General features: G+C 43.0%; 1 protein-coding gene across 4 annotated transcripts in view; it reads left to right on the forward strand.

Moving 5' to 3' along the window:
* EFEMP1 (EGF containing fibulin extracellular matrix protein 1) overlaps positions 1-17,841 on the forward strand; it is a 92,800-nt gene that overhangs the window by 31,676 nt on the left and 43,283 nt on the right. The window lies entirely within an intron of this gene.

Raw genomic sequence — 17,841 nt, forward strand, 5'->3', positions numbered from 1 at the left:
AGAGGAGAAGGAAGGTGGGAGGTCAGAGGTGAAGGAAACAAACAAGGAGAAAATTTTGATTTGTCATAGTTGAAAGTACAGTTTTAAAGCTCTTTAGACAATTTACCTATGGTGGACTTAAATGAAATGTTAACTAGATTTAGATTTAGTGCAATGTCACCTATGTGTGTCACAAGTAATTTGGCAAAATTCAGAGTAAAACATTCAGCATTTTTAAAAGAAGCCAGTTTATCCTGTTAAAATTCAGTCCAATTGAAGTCAACAGAAGAACCCTCATTGACTTCAGCTAAAGCTGAATCAAGCTCAGATCAACCAAGTCTCCTTTGCAAAATCTCTCATTAGTGAATATCTTTATTCTCATTCAAGAGAGATTATGCTCTGCTTAGATGATATGACTGTGATTTACTCAAAGACACTTCTTTGGGGTTTTCGCTTACAGAAGCTTCAGATCCTAAATCCTACCATGTTTGGAGGAATTTTGAGAGAAATATAAAATTACAAAATTACAAAACTCTAGTATTGCTTAACCAATCCATTATTGCTTTGCTCCAATTTAGTATCTTTAAATATTTTGCAAACATGCTATTTACCATGCTCCCTAATGTTCTCAACTGTGGAAGGGAGGCAAAGAAGTCCCCCAAATATGAGCTGAAAAGTCACAATACCAGGGAAGCATCAGCACATTGCACCTTCTTCCTAGTACTTTTTAGGGAGCCTGCCAAAATAACTCCATGTTAAAACTCTGCAAGTGTTGATCCTTGAACATGTGGTTGGCACAGAGATGGAGCTGTACTGCAGGTGCTTTCCATGGCAGGCTACCCTGGGGAGCCAGCAGAGTTCCCACAGTGCACATGGTGTGCCCAGCTCTCTTTCCTGATATTCAAAGGTTATGGGGTTTTCTGAAGAGCAGGGCTTCAATACTGTGTTTTGTGGTCTCACCACTAAGGTCTGGTCTACACTTAAAATTGACATCAATTTAGCTGTGCTGCTCAGGGGTATGAAAAAATCATATCTCAGAGTGCCGTAGTTAAGCCAACTGAATCCCTGGTGTGGACGCAGGTACATCGACCCAATAATTCTTCCACAAAGCTAATTACTACTGCTCAGGGAGGTGGATTACATACATTGACAGAAAAACCCCTTCCGTTACTATCTGAAGCTGTGGTGCTACAGTGGCATAGCTGCTGCGTTGCACTTGAGCTGCGGTAGAACCCATAGAGTAGACGTGGCCTCAGTGTAAAAGCCCTCTTCCCCCTTGAGTTTTCTCCCTCCCTCCCTCCCTTCTCACTCCCTCCGAGTTTTCTGAGCACTTTTTCTCTTCCTGAAGAAAAGCCAGAGGAAGGAGAACATTTAGCCTTTACTTAGATTCTAAATATATTTACATGCTTGTTTAAATGATGTGTAAATACAGAGAAGTAAAACAAGGATCTTATGAAACAAAATCCTTCAAGCTTAAAAGCAAATGTAGAACACAGAAATAGGCTTAATAGCAAAGAGAGAATTGCCATTGCTACTGACTAGTCAGTGAGAGATTATTTGTCCTGACCTGAAGCACCACCTACTGCGTCTCATCCCTTCCGTCCAGTAATGTTGCATTTTTATATTTTAATAAACTGCAATTTTTACTGGTATTTTCCCGTTCTATTTTATTCTGCTTATTATATACCAAGAGAGCTCTAGCCCTAGTGACACTGGTGGAGAGGCAGTGTCATAGGAGGATAGTCCTAGGCCATTTATGGCTTTTACAGGTCAAAGTCAACATCTTAAACTCCACCAGAAGCCAACAGACAGCCAGTTAAGATCATGAAGCATTGGTGTCATATGCTCACAGCATGACATTTAACAAAGCTACTGCATTCTGCCCTATCTTCAGTATCCAAGTGGTATAACAGGTAGCCATTGTACGACATATTGTAGTAATCTAATATCAAGGTGGCAAAGGTCTGGATCCTGGAAGCAGTGTGTTCGATATTTGAGAGAAAAGGATGCAGCCTCCTGGCCAGACAATGACAGAAGAAAAACTGCCATGATCACTACTGCAATTTGATCCTCTAAAAGTAGCAGGGAGTTAAACCAGATCCCAAGCCTGTGAAAAGAGCCAGTTGAATTTTTTTTAATTCAAAATATTTTTAGATGGAAAATGGCTTTTTCATTAAAATAGAAATTTCTGTGGGAAAATTTTCAGAGAATTTTTTCTGGTTTTCATCAAAAAACCAAAGTCCCGAATTTTTTCAGTTACCAAACAGTAAAAAGTGTGGCTAAAATCCAGAAAATTTCAGTTTCTAGCCAAAAAGTTTTGGTTTTTAGTTGTCAGAAACAGGAAAAAAAATCAATCAGTTTTTGGATTTTCATCTAAATTTTTCAAAGGAATAGAAAATATTTCCCAACTGGCTCTAGTTATGAACGTTAGTAACAAATCTAGAGTGATCACCATGTCAAAGGTGTTCTAATCTAATTTCAGCCAAGCCTTCCACCCCAACCCACCGTACTCATTTTCATCTTATCTAGCTTGTTCTCATTCATGTCCCAGTCTTGTACAGACACTGGGAGACACCTTCACCTGCACTATCCAAGACAAACAAGATGGAGATATAAAGCTGTATGTTATCAACACTTCAGCCCACACCTTCTAACTAACACTCCTGACAGCCTCATGTGCACAGTGAATAGGAGTATGATGTTCACATTTTGACAAGTACCTATAAACCTTTCAGACAAAATGTGAACATCCAAATCTTCAGCCAGGCCATCATTATGGTGTGTCTTATGTGGGAAGCCAGACTAGATTGTTATAATAGTCCCTGCTGACCTTAGAATCTATGGAAATCTTTAATAAAGCAAACTTTTGATAAACTTTTTATCTATTAGGTACTCTTAGAGCTTAGTTATAATCCATGAAAAAATCGTTGTTAATGAATATTCAAGTTGCACAATTCACATTTAAAAAAATCAGGTAATGCAAATATATGGTTCCTGTGCCAACACTATTTTGTCAATATAGGAGTATATAATATTCCTCTTGTTCTTGTTAAATGATACCATATAATGTTGCATGCCTGTGGGATGACTGAAACAACATTGCTATAGAAACTTTAACTTATGCATTTCCTAACATATTACTTGAACTCTGCAACCTGACCATTGTCTTTCTCCCCCATCCCCACAAAGTCTGGGTTCTGGACTAAATCTACTGACATTGTTGCTTATAAAAAGTATAATTCTATAATTTGGTTTTATAAATTAGTCATTTATAACGGCAGAGAGCAGAAGAATTAGACTGTATTCATCTCATCTTAACTGTTAGATAAGTTCATAAATGGGACAGTGTTTTCCAAATAATCCAGTTATAGTTTAGAAGTAAATATGTTTTAGAAATATTTCTTACAAAACAGCATACCTCTGTACACACAGAAGCACATTAAAGTATTACACAAGCATGTAGAAAAAATTCATGGCTAGCTGAAAGGCATTTTTTGAAGCTGGAACAGCATCAGGAATCTGCTTATTTACACAGGGAGTTGTAGAGATTTAGAATGTTGGTACTGCCAACAGATAGGATGATTAGTGCTAAAAAAATCATCTTTTAGATAAAACTTCTACTTCTGATAGTTGCTACTGAACTCAACATGAACTTAAATGTTCCCAGGGAATTATAGGTACAGATTCCAAAAGAGCTCATTCATCGAAGGGAATTAATTTGGGGGAGGAAAATACACTCAGATACTCTGGTGTATGTTTCTGATAATTTTAAATGTCTTCTCGCATAAGTTATCTTTTAAAAAAAAATTTAAGTGATTCTGCCCTATGGGGATCTTCCTGCCAAATCTTAAGCACAAGTAACTTTATTCACGTGAGTTGTCCTTATAGTGGTACATACCTATAACATCCCAATTTAGTAAAAGGAAAGAAATTCACTGACTGTTAAGTTATGTCTTGCCTGAGACATCACTGCTAGAAAAATTAGGCCACTGTATTTCAGAATAGGCTCAGATTTTAAATTATTTTCTCTCAACACATTTGCTCTCTGTTGTGTTAACTAAGTATTATTTTTTATAACTACTTTTAATAATCAACATATGAGTAAGGGGTTCTGCCAATAAAAGTATGATTAGACCCAAGCCAAACTACATCTCTTATTATGCACCATGGCCAGGAACATCCATGATGCAAATACCTCCCCTCCACCATGTGGTGCATAATGGGAAATGTAGTCCAAGCCCAGTCCACACAGGAGAATGGAAACATGAGGCACCAGCATTTCCTAATCAAAATATTTCAATTTTCAACCAAATTATTTTTGTGTTTTATTTTTTTACCAAAAATTTGAAGTTCTCTGTAGGAAAATAGCCTGTTTTCTGACCATTGCTACTGAATGTGCAGTTAATGAGCTTCTGGCATATAAATGAAGAGTTGATTTGTGACTTTTAGTACTACATGGGACCACTTCTTGCATTCATTACAAAAAGATATGTAAACTAATAAAGGGATGGCTGTGTAGGAACACTGCAAACTATTTTAAAACCATTGTTTTTGTCCTTTTGGGATGTTGATTGTTGAACAGAATAATTGATAGTTATCTATAGTTTAGTTAGATGTAGGGGCTAGGAAGGATGGACTTGTAGGAGATCTGAGTTCTATTCCCAGCTTTGCCATAGACATGCTGTGTGACCTACAGCAAGTCAGTTGATCTCTCTGCCACAGTTCACCATCTGTAAAATGAGGCTAATAATACTCTTTGTCTGTCTTGTCTATTTATATTGTAATTTCTTCAGGGCAGGGACTGTTTTTTCCTATACATTTGTACAGTAGCACAGTGGGGTCCCAATCTAGACTGGGTCCTCTAGGTGCAACTGTAATACATAAAATAATACATTCACAATAATTTTAAATGCTTGATGTTTTATATGCATGTAATATTTTCTTAACAGAATGTTGTAATATAATATCCATTTCTGTTGTTCTCCCTGAGAATAACATCTATGTGCTTTTCAGTACCACTCTTTCATCCAGTTTGGGAAATGTTCCCAAATCCTGTCCTTTTCTCTCCGTTCCTACCAGTAAAACCTTTTTATCTAATTATTTTATCTTACGTTAACCAATTGAACCCTTTTCTTCAGGCTTCCTCTTTCCTCATTCCTTCAGGTATCCAAAATAGTCACTCTTGTCCAAACCCTGCTCCTCTCGAAGAATGGCTCTCACTCCTTCTTCATGAGATTCAATGTCCTTGTCCTCATTTTCCTCTAACTACAAATGCACTCATGCCTATATTGGCTCTTATATTACTCCTCTTCCTCCGTAAAACACACTTTTCCTTGAAGCCTCTCAATCATATTCCACCCAACAAAGTGTTTTTATTTAAAAATTTCTCTGCACTGCCCTGTTATTCCCACAGCTTCTTACTACCCAATGCTAAATGCATTGTTTTCTTTGTCTACTTTAAATTCTGATTGAAGAAAGTATCCCTATTCAGCCAGAGAGCCTAATCATAGGCTTAAAATTAGGATCATCCGTCAGCACCCTTCCTGAGCAAAGATGTTTGTCCTTGTTGAACTTCATCAGATTTCTTTTGGCCCAATTCTCCAATTTGTCTAGGTCACTCTGGACCCTATCCCTACCCTCCAGCGTATCTACCTCTACCCCCAGCTTAGCGTCATCTGTGAACTTGCTGAGGGTGCACTTCATCCCATCATCCAGATCATTAATGAAGATGTTGGCAAGAATACTGTGGGAATGGAATCTGTCCCCAGCCCTGCTCCATTACTGCACAGTTGGCTCAGCTAGGGTTGCCAACTTTCTAATTGCAGAAAATCCAAACACCCTTGCCCCACTCCTTCCCTGAGGTCCTGCCCCTGCCCCACCCCTTCTCCAAGGCCCCACCTCCCATTCACTCCATCCACCCTCCCTCCATCACTCTCTCTCCCCCATTTACTCGCTCATTTTCACTAGACTGGGGTAGCGGGTTGGCGTGCGGGAGGGGGTGAGGCCTCTGCCTGGGGGCGGGGGCAGGGATGAGGTGTTTGGGGGTGCAGGAGGGGGCTCTGGGCTGAGGGTTGGGGCTGAGGGTTTGGAGTGTGGGAGCGGGTATAGGCTCTGGCTGGGGGTGTGGGCTCTAGGGTGGGGCCAGAAATTAGGGGTTCAGGGTGCAGGAGGGGGATCAGGGCTAGGGCAGAGGGTTGGGGTGCAGAGGAGGGTGAGAACTCCATCTGGGGATGCAGGCTCTGGGATGGGGCCAGGGATGAGGGGTTTGGAGTGCAGGAGGGGGCTGAAGGCTGCGGATGCAGGGTGTGGGCTCTGGGAGGGAGTTTGGGTGCAGGAGGGGGTTCTGAGCTGGAGAAGAAGGTTGGGGCGTGGGGGGAGTGCGGGCTCTGGATGGCGGTGACCTCAGGCTGCTCCCTGGAAGTGTCTGGCATGTCCCTCCAGCTCCTAAGCAGCGGTGAGGCCAGGGGGCTCTGAGGGCTGCCCCTGCCTGCAGCGCCACCCCCACAGCTCCCATTGTCCATGGTTCCTGGCCAGTGGGAGCTGCAGAGCTGGCACTTGGGGCAGCGCCTGAGGATGGGGGCAGTGTGTGGAGCCCTCCTGGCTGCTCCTCCGCCTAGGAGCCAGAGGGACATGCCTTTTTGGAAGCCATGAGGAACTGGGCACGGAACCAGCCTGCCACAACAAGACTTTTAGTGGCCCAGTCAGCTGTGCTGACCAGAACCATCAGGGTTCTTTTTCGACTGGGTATTCTGGACAAAAACCAGATGCCTGGCAACTCTAGGCTCAGCAAAGGAGCTTGCACTGCAGACAGAGTTGTGGACAGACCTGGGGATGGGGAAGGAGCTGGGGCTAGAGATGGAACTGGCCTGGGGGCGGCCAGGGAATGAAGGCAGAGCAGGGGGCGGGGCAGGATGGGGCTGTGGCTGGGAACAGGGCTGTCGCTGGGTCCTGAGCTGGGCTGAGAGCGGAGTGGAGCTGCAGCTGGGGATGAAGCCGGGCTGGGTGGCACTCCCTTCCGTCCCTCTGTGGGGGCTGGCCCTGGCCCTGCCATGCACGCTCCTCCTCTGAATGTTGCACCCCACAGTTTGGGGATCATGGGCGCCTAGTCCTGGTACATGACTAGAAATCCCAGGCACTACGATAAAACAAATAATAATAAAGGTGAAATGTTTCAAAACTTGAGTGCCTGAAGTCTGGCATCTAAGAAGAGTTATTTAATTTTGAGAAATTCCAAGCACCTGCAGGTCTCTTTGAAGTCAATATGGAATGAGTGGAAGTCAGTGAGAGCTCATTATCTCTGAATAAAATCAAATTACTTTTATGTAGGTGCCTATTTTTAAGCATCTGGGTTTGAAACTGTTGGCCTTGCAGGAGGAGGGGCCAGTGTCTGTTCTTTGTTCTGTAGAGCACTGAGCACATTGTCTTGTGTTTGACAGAGAGCAATAACAGAAAGCACTGCCTTGGGGTGGAGAGGGAGAGGATGGTTTTCCCTGAGGCCCCTATTTGAGAGGGCCGCCAAAACAAGTGGTGTAGCAGCCCTGCATGCTAGGTTGCAATGCCACCCACTGAAATTTGGCCTGGCAGCCCATCTGTCATGACTAAACTGGAGTGGCACTGTGACCTTGTATACTAGGTTGTCCTGCAGGGAACCAGGCCCAGCCCTGCAGGACAAGAGTTGAGCCACCACTGTGGGTGAGTGTGATGTGGGTTCACTCTCCAAACTCCCACCCCCCCCTTCACCAGGGCTCCCCTCAGTGGTAATTTTTTGGAAGGGGGTATCTCAGTTTCAGATTTTGCTCTATGCCACCTCTGTGGGCCCTGGTAATAGTGAAGTTATAGTATAATAAATGGAAAATTATCAATTACTGTTGCCACACAAACAAGATGTTAATGCTTCAAATGAGAAACTTTCTTTTGAAGTGTAATAATGAATAGAACTCTGGGAAATTGTAATGCTTGTCATGTCAGATGCTGCTAAATTGGTAATGTTTAATTTATTTACATTAAAATTAAAAAGAAATTTGCAAAATTGATAACCTACAGTCACGATAGATGTAGAATTTGTCTTTCTAGCATGCTCTTTTCACATTTTTCACCCATGTGATTGGGATGCCGTGCAGCTGGGGAAGGCATGAAGGCCAAAATACCAAACAGTAAACAGAGATTATATATGTAGTTCCTTCAGCAGCGTAGATGCTGAATTTTATTTTAAAAGACCTTAAAAGTAGGCCTCAAGTTTCCCCAAAGCTATCTAGTTTCACTCCTTAAAGCATTCCAGGGGTTGTTTCAGATAATTTGGACTGTTGTAGTGAACAGTTTATTTGGCATTTTCTTGTCATCGTTGTAGTCCCTCTCTCCTGCCTAACAGCTGGCCATCCATTGACCTGTTTTAGCTACAAGACAAGTAGATCACTCCTAGGTGGGTGACTGGGACAGTTGATAGCCAGAAGGTTGAAACAAAAGAAGCCTCCCTTCGACTTTCCTCTTGGTCTGCTACTGAATGGATTTCTCACCCACTCAGGACTTTAAGGTAAAGGATTTGCTGAAGGATCTAAATTGGTCAGAGGTAGGACTTTTGTTATGATGATAATGAGCCATTATTATTATTATAGAAAACTTCATTATCTATTTTAATTATAATGCAATATCTAGAGCTAAAGAAATTGAAATCAACAATTCCTGTGGTATATTCTAAAATTTTGTTACAACTACCTCAAGGGACAGATTCCCATAACATATCTTTGATTAGTGGGGACAAGAAAGAGGGCCTACATTATTATCTGGTGGTGAAGGTACAGTACACTCAGTACAGATATCCAAATGGCCCAGGGGTTCTCGGGACAAATTATTCGGTGGCCTCAGAGTGTGGCCACCAACTCTTGCTGGTGGTTGCTCTTGCACTTTTTCCTAAAATACTTAATTAGCTTTAGGAAAAACAAATAAATATGCAAATATACACATCCAAATCATTGTAATTTATTTATTGCTAGCTAGTAAGTCTGCTGTGAAAAGTGATATTAACAAACATACAAGTATCACTTTTCACAGCAGACTTACTCAGTCCCAGAAAGCTTGGGGACAAATTAAGCCATGGATGGGGGGTCAGGTGGAGGCAGCGGGGACCAGGGGAGATGGGGGTGGGGGGGTGGGTGACTGGGGGAGGCAGTGGGGGGCCGGAACCTGAAGCCTGGTGGATGGGGTCCAGGGATGGAGACAGAAGTCCTGTGGACGGAGCCTGGTGCCTGCCACCGCAAAGCTGGAGCCCAGGGCTGGAGGTTGAAGCCCCATGGCCAGAGCCTGCCACCCCACCACCCCAGGGCTGAAGCCCAAAGCCTGAGCCCCACCACCCCTGGGAAAGTGGGGAACTCACAAGCTTCCTGCTCCTCCAGCATTGTGCCCTTGATATCTTCAGAGGGGGGCCAGGTCCAACCCCTGCTTACAGCCCCAGCAGCCAACACCAAGGCTGTGCATTCAGGAGCAAGAGGGAGGGGGAGGGGCCACTGCTTCTTCTCTCCCCGTCCCGCCCCCCACCCCCCACCCCCAATCACAGCCCAGGAGGAAAAGCCCCTGGTGGCCACATGCAGCCACGGTGGCTGCATTTGAGAAATGCTGGCTAGGGGACAGCCATTTATCTGAATGCCTGGTTATCTGAAAGTTTCAGAAGTGCTATTTTGAGCTGTTGCAGCTGAAATGGAATTAGGTCTCAGTAACTGCAGATAACCACTCAGAACCACTATATAAATACAAACCCATTGATTAGCTCTAACAGGACTCAAGCAGCTAATTGAGAAGTTATTAGTGGGTGGTTAACTAAGGGTATGTCTACACTACGGGATTATTCCGATTTTACATAAACCGGTTTAGTAAAACAGATTGTATAAAATCGAGTGCACACAGCCACACTAAACACATTAATTCGGTGGTGTGCGTCCACGGTCCGAGGCTAGCATCAATTTCTGGAGTGTTGCACTGTGGGTAGCTATTCCGTAGCTATCCCATAGTTTCCACAGTCTCCCCACCCCTTGGAATTCTGGGTTGAGATCCCAGTGCCTGATGGGGCAAAAATCATTGTCGCGGGTGGTTCTGGGTAAATGTCGTCAGTCACTCCTTCCTCTGGGAAAGCAACAGCAGACAATCATTTCACGCCCTTTTTCCCTGGATTGCCCTGGCAGACGCCATTAGCATGGCAACCACGGAGCCTGTTTTGCCTTTTGTCACTGTCACCGTATGTGTACTAGATGCCGCTGACAGAGGCGATTCAGCAGCGCTACACAGCAGCATTCATTTGCTTTTGCAAGATAGCAGAGATGGTTATCAGCCGTTCTGTACCATCTACCATGCCATTGTAAATTGGCAATGAGATGACGATTTCCAGACCTTCTGTGCTGTACCATCTGCTGCTGTCATAGGTGCCCCTGGCTGAGATAGGCCGGGGGCGCAAAAAAAAATTGGGAATGACTCCCCGAGTCAATCCCTCCTTTATGGTACCTAAAAATAGAATCAGTCCTGCCTAGAATATGGGGCAAGTGTACTAGAGAACCAGTGTATCAGAGAACCAGAGAGCACAGCCACTCTGTGTCAGATCCCACAGAAATGATGAGCTGTATGCCATTCACAGGGGATGCCCCTGCAACAACCCCACCTGTTGATTCCCTCCTCCCCCAGCCTTCCTGGGCTACCGTTGCAGTGTCCCCCCATTTGTGTGATGAAGTAATAAAGAATGCAGGAATAAGAAACAGTGACTTGTTAGTGAGTTAAAATGAGGGGAAGGCAGCCTCCAGCTGCTATGATAGTCCAGAGAGGACATTAAGCAGTGTGGGGGAGAGGAGCCCAGCCTCCAGCTGCTATGATAGTCCAGGCAGTACAGAATCTTTTCTTTACACATGAAGGGCAGGGGCTGATGGAGCTCAGCCCCCTGTTGCTATGATGAAGACGGTTACCAGCCATTCTGTACCATCTACTGGGAATGATCAGGAGTTTTTTACCCAGGCGCCCCCGGCCGACCTCACCGGAGGCCAGCCAGGAGCACTCACAGGCTGATGATGAGGACGGATACCAGTCCTACTGCACTGCACCATCTGCCACAAGGCTGCTGCTGCTGATGATGGATATCAGCCATATTGTACCATCAGCCACCAAGGAGGGGGGGTGAGGATGCTGCAGTTGACTGCTGCAGCATCGCGTCTATCAGCAGCATTCAGTAAACATAGGGTGGCATTTAAAAGAGTCAAGAGAGGATTTTTTTCCCTTTTACTTCTAGGGGTAGGTGAGGGGGGTAAATTGACGAGCTATGCCCTGAACCACCGCGGACAATGTGTTTGACACTATAGCCATTTGGAGCTCAGCCAAGAATGCAAATGCTTTTCGAAGACTGCAGGAACTGTGGGATAGCTTGAGTCCTCAGTCCCCCCTCCCTCCCTCCATGAGCGTCCATTTGATTCTTTGGCTTTCCGTTATGTTTGTCACGCAGCAGTGTGCTGAGTCCTTGCTGTGGCCTCTGTCTGGAGATTTTTTTTAAATGCTTTGGAATTTCGTCTTCTGTAACGGAGCTCTGATAAAACAGATTTGCCTGCCCATACAGCGATCACATCCGTACGGTCCATGCTGGAGCTCTTTTTGGATTTTGATTTCGGACTGCATCGCCACCCGTGCTGATCGGAGCTCCACGCTGGGCAAACAGGAAATGATATTCAAAAGTTCGCGGGGCTTTTCCTGTCTACCTGGCCACTGCATCCGAGTTCAGATTGCTGTCCAGAGCGGTCAGTGGTGCACTGTGGGATATGGCCCGGAGGCCAATACCGTCGATTTGCGGCCACACTAACCCTAATCCAATATGGTAATACCGATATTAGCGCTACTCCTCTCGTTAGGGAGGAGTACAGAAACCAGTTTAAAGAGCCCTTTATATCGATATAAAGGGCCTCTTAGTGTGGACGGGTGTGGCGTTAAATCGGTTTAACGCTCCTAAAACCGGTTTAAACGCGTAGTGTAGACCAGGCCTAACACAGGACTACATGGGAGACACACTATGGATTCAGATAACTAGGGATTTTGGATAACTGGAATTATACTGTAGTCCCGGACGACTGGAAAAAAGCTAATGTAGTGCCCATCTTTAAAAAAGGGAAGAAGGAAGATCCAGGGAACTACAGGACAGTCAGTCTCACCTCAGTCCCTGGAAAAATCATGGAACAGGTCCTCAAGGAATCAATCCTGAACCACTTAAAGGAGGGGAAAGTGATCAGGAACAGTCAGCATGGATTCACCAAGGGCAAGTCATGCCTGACTAACCTAATTGTCTTCTATGATGAGATAACCGGCTCTGTGGATGAGGGGAAAGCAGTGGATGTGCTATTTCTGGACTTTAGCAAAGCTTTTGATACAGTCTCCCACAGTATTGTTGCCAGCAAGTTAAAGAAGTATGGGCTGGATGAATGGACGGTAAGGTGGATAGAAAACTGGCTAGATGGTCGGGCTCAACGGGTAGTGATCAATGGTTCCATGTCTAGTTGGCAGCCGGTATCAAGTGGGGTGCCCCAAGGGTCGGTGCTGGGGCCGGTTTTATTCAATATCTTCATTAACGATCTGGAGGATGGTGTGGACTGCACCCTTAGCAAGTTTGCAGATGACACTAAACTGGGAGGAGTGGTTGATACGCTGGATGGTAGGGATAGGATACAGAGGGACCTAGACAAATTAGAGGATTGGGCCAAAAGAAATATGATGAGGTTCAACAAGGACAAGTGCAGAGTCCTGCACTTAGGACGGAAGAATCCCATGCACTGCTACAGACTAGGGACCGAATGGCTGCGCAGCAGTTCTGCAGAAAAGGACCTAGGGGTTACGGTGGACGAAAAGCTGAATATGAGTCAACAGCGTGCCCTTGTTGCCAAGAAGGCTAATGGCATTTTGGGTTGTATAAGATGGGGCATTTCCAGCAGATCGAGGGATGTGATCATTCCCCTCTACTCAGCAGTGGTGAGGCCTCATTTGGAGTACTGTGTCCAGTTTTGGGCCCCACACTACAAGAAGGATGTGGATAAATTGGAGAGAGTCCAGCGGAGGGCAACAAAAATGATTAGGGGGCTGGAGCACATGACTTATGAGGAGAGGCTGAGGGAACTGGGATTGTTTAGTCTGCAGAAGAGAAGAATGAGGGGGGATTTGATAGCTGCTTTCAACTACCTGAAAGGGGGTTGCAAAGAGGATGGATCTAGACTGTTCTCAGTGGTAGAAGATGACAGAACAAGGAGTAATGGTTTCAAGTTGCAGAGGGGGAGGTTTAGGTTGTACATTAGGAAAAACTTTTTCACTAGTAGGGTGGTGAGGCACTGGAATGGGTTACCTAGGGAGGTAGTGGAATCTCCTTCCTTAGAGGTTTTTAAGGTCAGGCTTGACAAAGCCCTGGCTGGGATGATTTAGTTGGGTTTGGTCCTGCTTTGAGCAGGGGGTTGGACTAGATGACCTCCTGAGGTCCCTTCCAACCCTGAGATTCTATGATTCTATGATTATACAGCTGGAGAAGATTTATCACTGAAAAGTGATGCTTCCCAGTGTGTTTTTTTAAATGTCATTATTTACAGCAGCAGTTCTCAACCAGGGGTACATATACCCCTGGGGATACATAGAGGTTTTCCAGGGGGTACATCAACTCATCTAGATATTTGCCCAGTTTTACAACAGGCTACATAAAAAGCATTAGCGAAGTCAGTACAAACTAACATTTCATACAGATAATGAAATAACTTGTTTATACTTCTTTATATATTCCTATACACTGAAATGTAAGTACAATATTTATATTCCAATTGATCTGATTTATAATTATATGGTAAAAATGAGAAAGTAAGCAATTTTTCAGTAATAGTATGTTGTGGCGCTTTTGTATTTTTATGCCTGATTGTGTAAGCAAGTAGTTTTTAAATAAGGTGAAACTTGGGGGTAGGCAAGACAAATGAGCTTCCTGAAAAGGGTACAGTAGTCTAGAAAGGTTGAGCGCCATTGGGTCACAGCATGTGCAGTTTTTCATACAAACCAAATTGTTCTGTACACTGATAAACTACAGTTTATTTTAGTTTAAAATACCATTCTGAGCTAGTTGCCAAAAGGCAACTTCTGGAGTAACTGTTTCCTATGGGATTCTGTATGCTTTTTTCCCCCAAATAATACACAGATTTTCATTTTTAAAGTATACTATGCAGGCTTTCCTTTGTGGGGAGATTGTGCAGTGGTAGTGTTTTGAAAAGCCTAGCAAAAATATAATGTGATTCTCCAACATCCTAGTTAAAAAACACAAAAAAATTCACACTTTTACTTCCCAATATTGCAGGTTGTAACAGTAGTATTTTGTCCAGTCAAGCCTAGTAAAAGAAGATGCTTATGAGGTTTCCAAGGAGAGAAATAAACAAAAACGAAATGAATAGGGAACTTGGAATTTAAAATTATGTCATTAAGAAAAAATACATAGTTCAGATAATTCTGGAAACTATTAGAAGATATTCATAATAAATAACTAGTTGGTTCTTTCATGCAAGGGTGACAACTTTACATCAAACACTGGCTAGCTTTTCCATTAACTTAACTAAACAAAACATCATGCCTCAAGGAAGTGGTCATCTTTTTCATAACTGTGTGATTTACTTAGAGAATGAGAACTAGAAGCTTAATTTTCAGATGTGAAATTAGGTTTGTATGCTATTACTTCATGTTAAAAAATACTTTGAAACACTGGTGAAAACAATGGTAAGCTGAATTTATGGAAATGTTTCATATCAGGTTTGAAAATGACATGCCAGATGTAGGGGAAAACTCTTTCATCTGCAATAATGGAATTTTTTTATCCACCCTTGTTGTTTTTGAATATAGTCCAATTGTATTGGTCATCATGGGTGGGTAATCCTTACTTGTCCTTTTTAGTTCGTGCCTGCCTAAGCTGTTAGTTCTCTACTATAAGATCATAAGGCGGTAACAGCAGGAAATACTCCACTAAATGTAAAAATAAGCTATTACAGTGTAAATCAGTCAGATTACTATTTTGACAGCTAGTATTAACATACCAGTCAGTGAGACTTTCTGCAGCTTACTGATATATTGCATTCAACTATTAGATTATAACGTAAAAGTAAATATATCTCAATTTACAATCCCACTAGAACCAGGAAAGCCAAAAATACAGCCCTTAAAGTAAATGTAGACAATTTTACAATGTGGAATGTTTGTCTTGTTGAATAATGATGAAGATAATAGTTAATTTTACATTCTTGCACTAGGGGAAACTCTACTCTTCCCTCTGAGAGGCTTTTTCCTTTTTAATGTAACGACCATGTGCTTATTTTAAGAACAAGGCCTTCAGTTTTTCCATTACCTTAATGAAAAGAACCTCAAATTGAAAACACTCATATGAAAAGCCTTTATGGAACAACTTTTATGCCCCTATATTGGATTAATATATTGGTTGCATACATACATATGGTCAACTGCTTAAATGTTCTATTATTTCAGCAATATTTTGCAGGTAGGATTCTTTGTACGTGGTTAAGAATTTTGACCGGCTCTAAAGTACTCAATCACATGCTTGATGTTAAGCACATGCTTAAATACTTTGCTGAATTATGGACGTCTGTTGCTAGAGATCTGCTGAGGTATAAAACACCATGCTAAAAAGTAAAATGCTATTACATAGCAAAAGAAGCTTCTAACTATGGTATTACTACTATGGACAGCTGTCTACAATTCACAGTAAGACAGTTAGATCCCATCCCAGTTATACTTTGAAGAGCTACCATGGGACACAGCTATAACATGTTGGTTGCATGGTTGCATGGTTACAATATCATTCCACTCTTACTGTATTTCCAAGGTTTTAGCACAATCTGTGCTTCAGCACACTTACATTTTAAGAATACAGTTAAATCACTGTTTGGTCTGGTCTGCACTGTAAAACCAAATTATGTTTTAACCTGTGTTTGGCACTACTTTGTTGTAACTGGGGTCCACAATACGTTAGCTGGTAGTGGATCAACCTAGGGTTAAATAATCACAGTCTGACTGTGTTTGGGACTGTGTTTTATTTAACACATTAGCAAACACCTATTTTTCCAATTTAGATACGTGGAGGGTATAGTAGATCCCAGGACTGATTAATTCCAGGATTTGTCTCAACTTCAATTTAAAGGTGTGTTGTTAGAAGGTGTTTAGCTAACAAGTTCTAACTACTACAAGCATCCAGCCAGCGCAGCCAGCGCTAAACTTGTAGAATTGAAGCCCAGGAACAAGTAGCTTTGAATTCAACATGATCAGCTTTGCATTTGTCTACTGCCATGTTTCCCAAACTTGGGATGCCACTTGTATAGGGAAAGCCCCGGCCAGCCAGGCCTGTTTGTTTACCTGCCGTGTCCGCAGGTCCGGCCGATCGTGGCTCCCACTGGCTTCCGGCTCCCTCTGGCCGCGGTTCGCTGCTCCAGGCCAATGGGAGCTGCTGGAAGCCTGGAGCAGCGAACCGCGGCAAGTGGGAGCCGCAATCGGCCGGACCTGCGGATGCAGCAGGTAAACAAACAGGCCCGGCCCTCCAGTGACTTTCCCTACACAAGCGGTGACCTAAGTTTGGGAAAGACTGCTTTACTAGAGAGTTTTAGAGCATATTAGCTAAAACCTTCTAAACAATACAAGTTCAAATCTCAGTCTAGACAAATCCCCAAGTAAGTAAGAAAAGGAATATTGTTTCAAACTTACATTTTTTAAAAGATGTTGGGTAGGTTTGAAAATATAAACTTCAATGGAGTTGTAGAGGCAGAATATGCACTGAGGCACCAATTCAAGAAAACGTTCCTATTTAGGACATCCCTGAACTTCTGTCCATGGATTTAAGCACATGCTTAAGTATTTCCTTAATCAGGGCTTAGGGAAGGAGTGAAGCATGTAGCACATGTTCAGTTCTATAGGGCTTGCATTAGTCTTGTACCAGGTCATATAAAATAGTATCTGAATCAAAAGCACTTTACCTTATCTACTCTTCTAACGAAGAAAGATGGTACCCCGGTGCAGGCAGAGGGGAGCAGAAAGGAAGTCATACATTGGTTGACAGCTTCATTCACTGCTTTCCTTTCAGCTGCCTACCACTCCCAAACAAACATGTGGTAGATGTTTCAGTGCTGAAAACTATGGCTCACTCCTTTATTTAGTTAATCTCTGTGTTAAATCAATTCAATTTGGACATACCAAAGACAATACATAATTGTGACAAAGTACTCTAAACCAACCTTAACTGTTACAGCTCACTCCTTTGTTTAACAAATGGACACTTTTGTTATGTCTTCCTCTTCATAAATTCATTGTAGTGGGTAGTTTTCTGTACTATATGCTCACTTTATTGGAGACTGTATATAGGAATCTCATCTGGTGGTTATGGTTCACCTCTACTGTGCTTGTCATCCTGAAGGGGTTACTTTTACCCTGCTAGGAATGCCTGTAGCACTGAAAAAAAAATGGTGAGGGTCCTCCTTAGCTGTGGCCAGAAAAATTTGAGAGTGCATATATTTATGCATGCAAAAAAATTGCATCTCTGCATGAAAATCAGGTGAAAACCTGTGTTTCCATTTGCTCACAATTACTTGAGGTATGTGCACAAATACAGGTTTTTGCTCACAAAAATGCAGGTATCTTGCCCTTGCAAACAGATGTTTGTGCAAACTGTCTGCTCTTAAATATCTGAAAACTTCAGTTGCTAGGACTGTCAGTCTGACATACACATAACATAAAAGGCAAAAAAAAGCATGAGAATTTGTTAGCTTATGCTGAATACACTAAAGCAGCACTGAAATATTAATAGGCTCCATCATTCCAGAACTGATAGTCAACTAAAAC

Source organism: Mauremys reevesii, linkage group 3 (assembly GCF_016161935.1).
Source record: "Mauremys reevesii isolate NIE-2019 linkage group 3, ASM1616193v1, whole genome shotgun sequence".
Classification (NCBI taxonomy): Eukaryota; Metazoa; Chordata; order Testudines; family Geoemydidae; genus Mauremys; species Mauremys reevesii.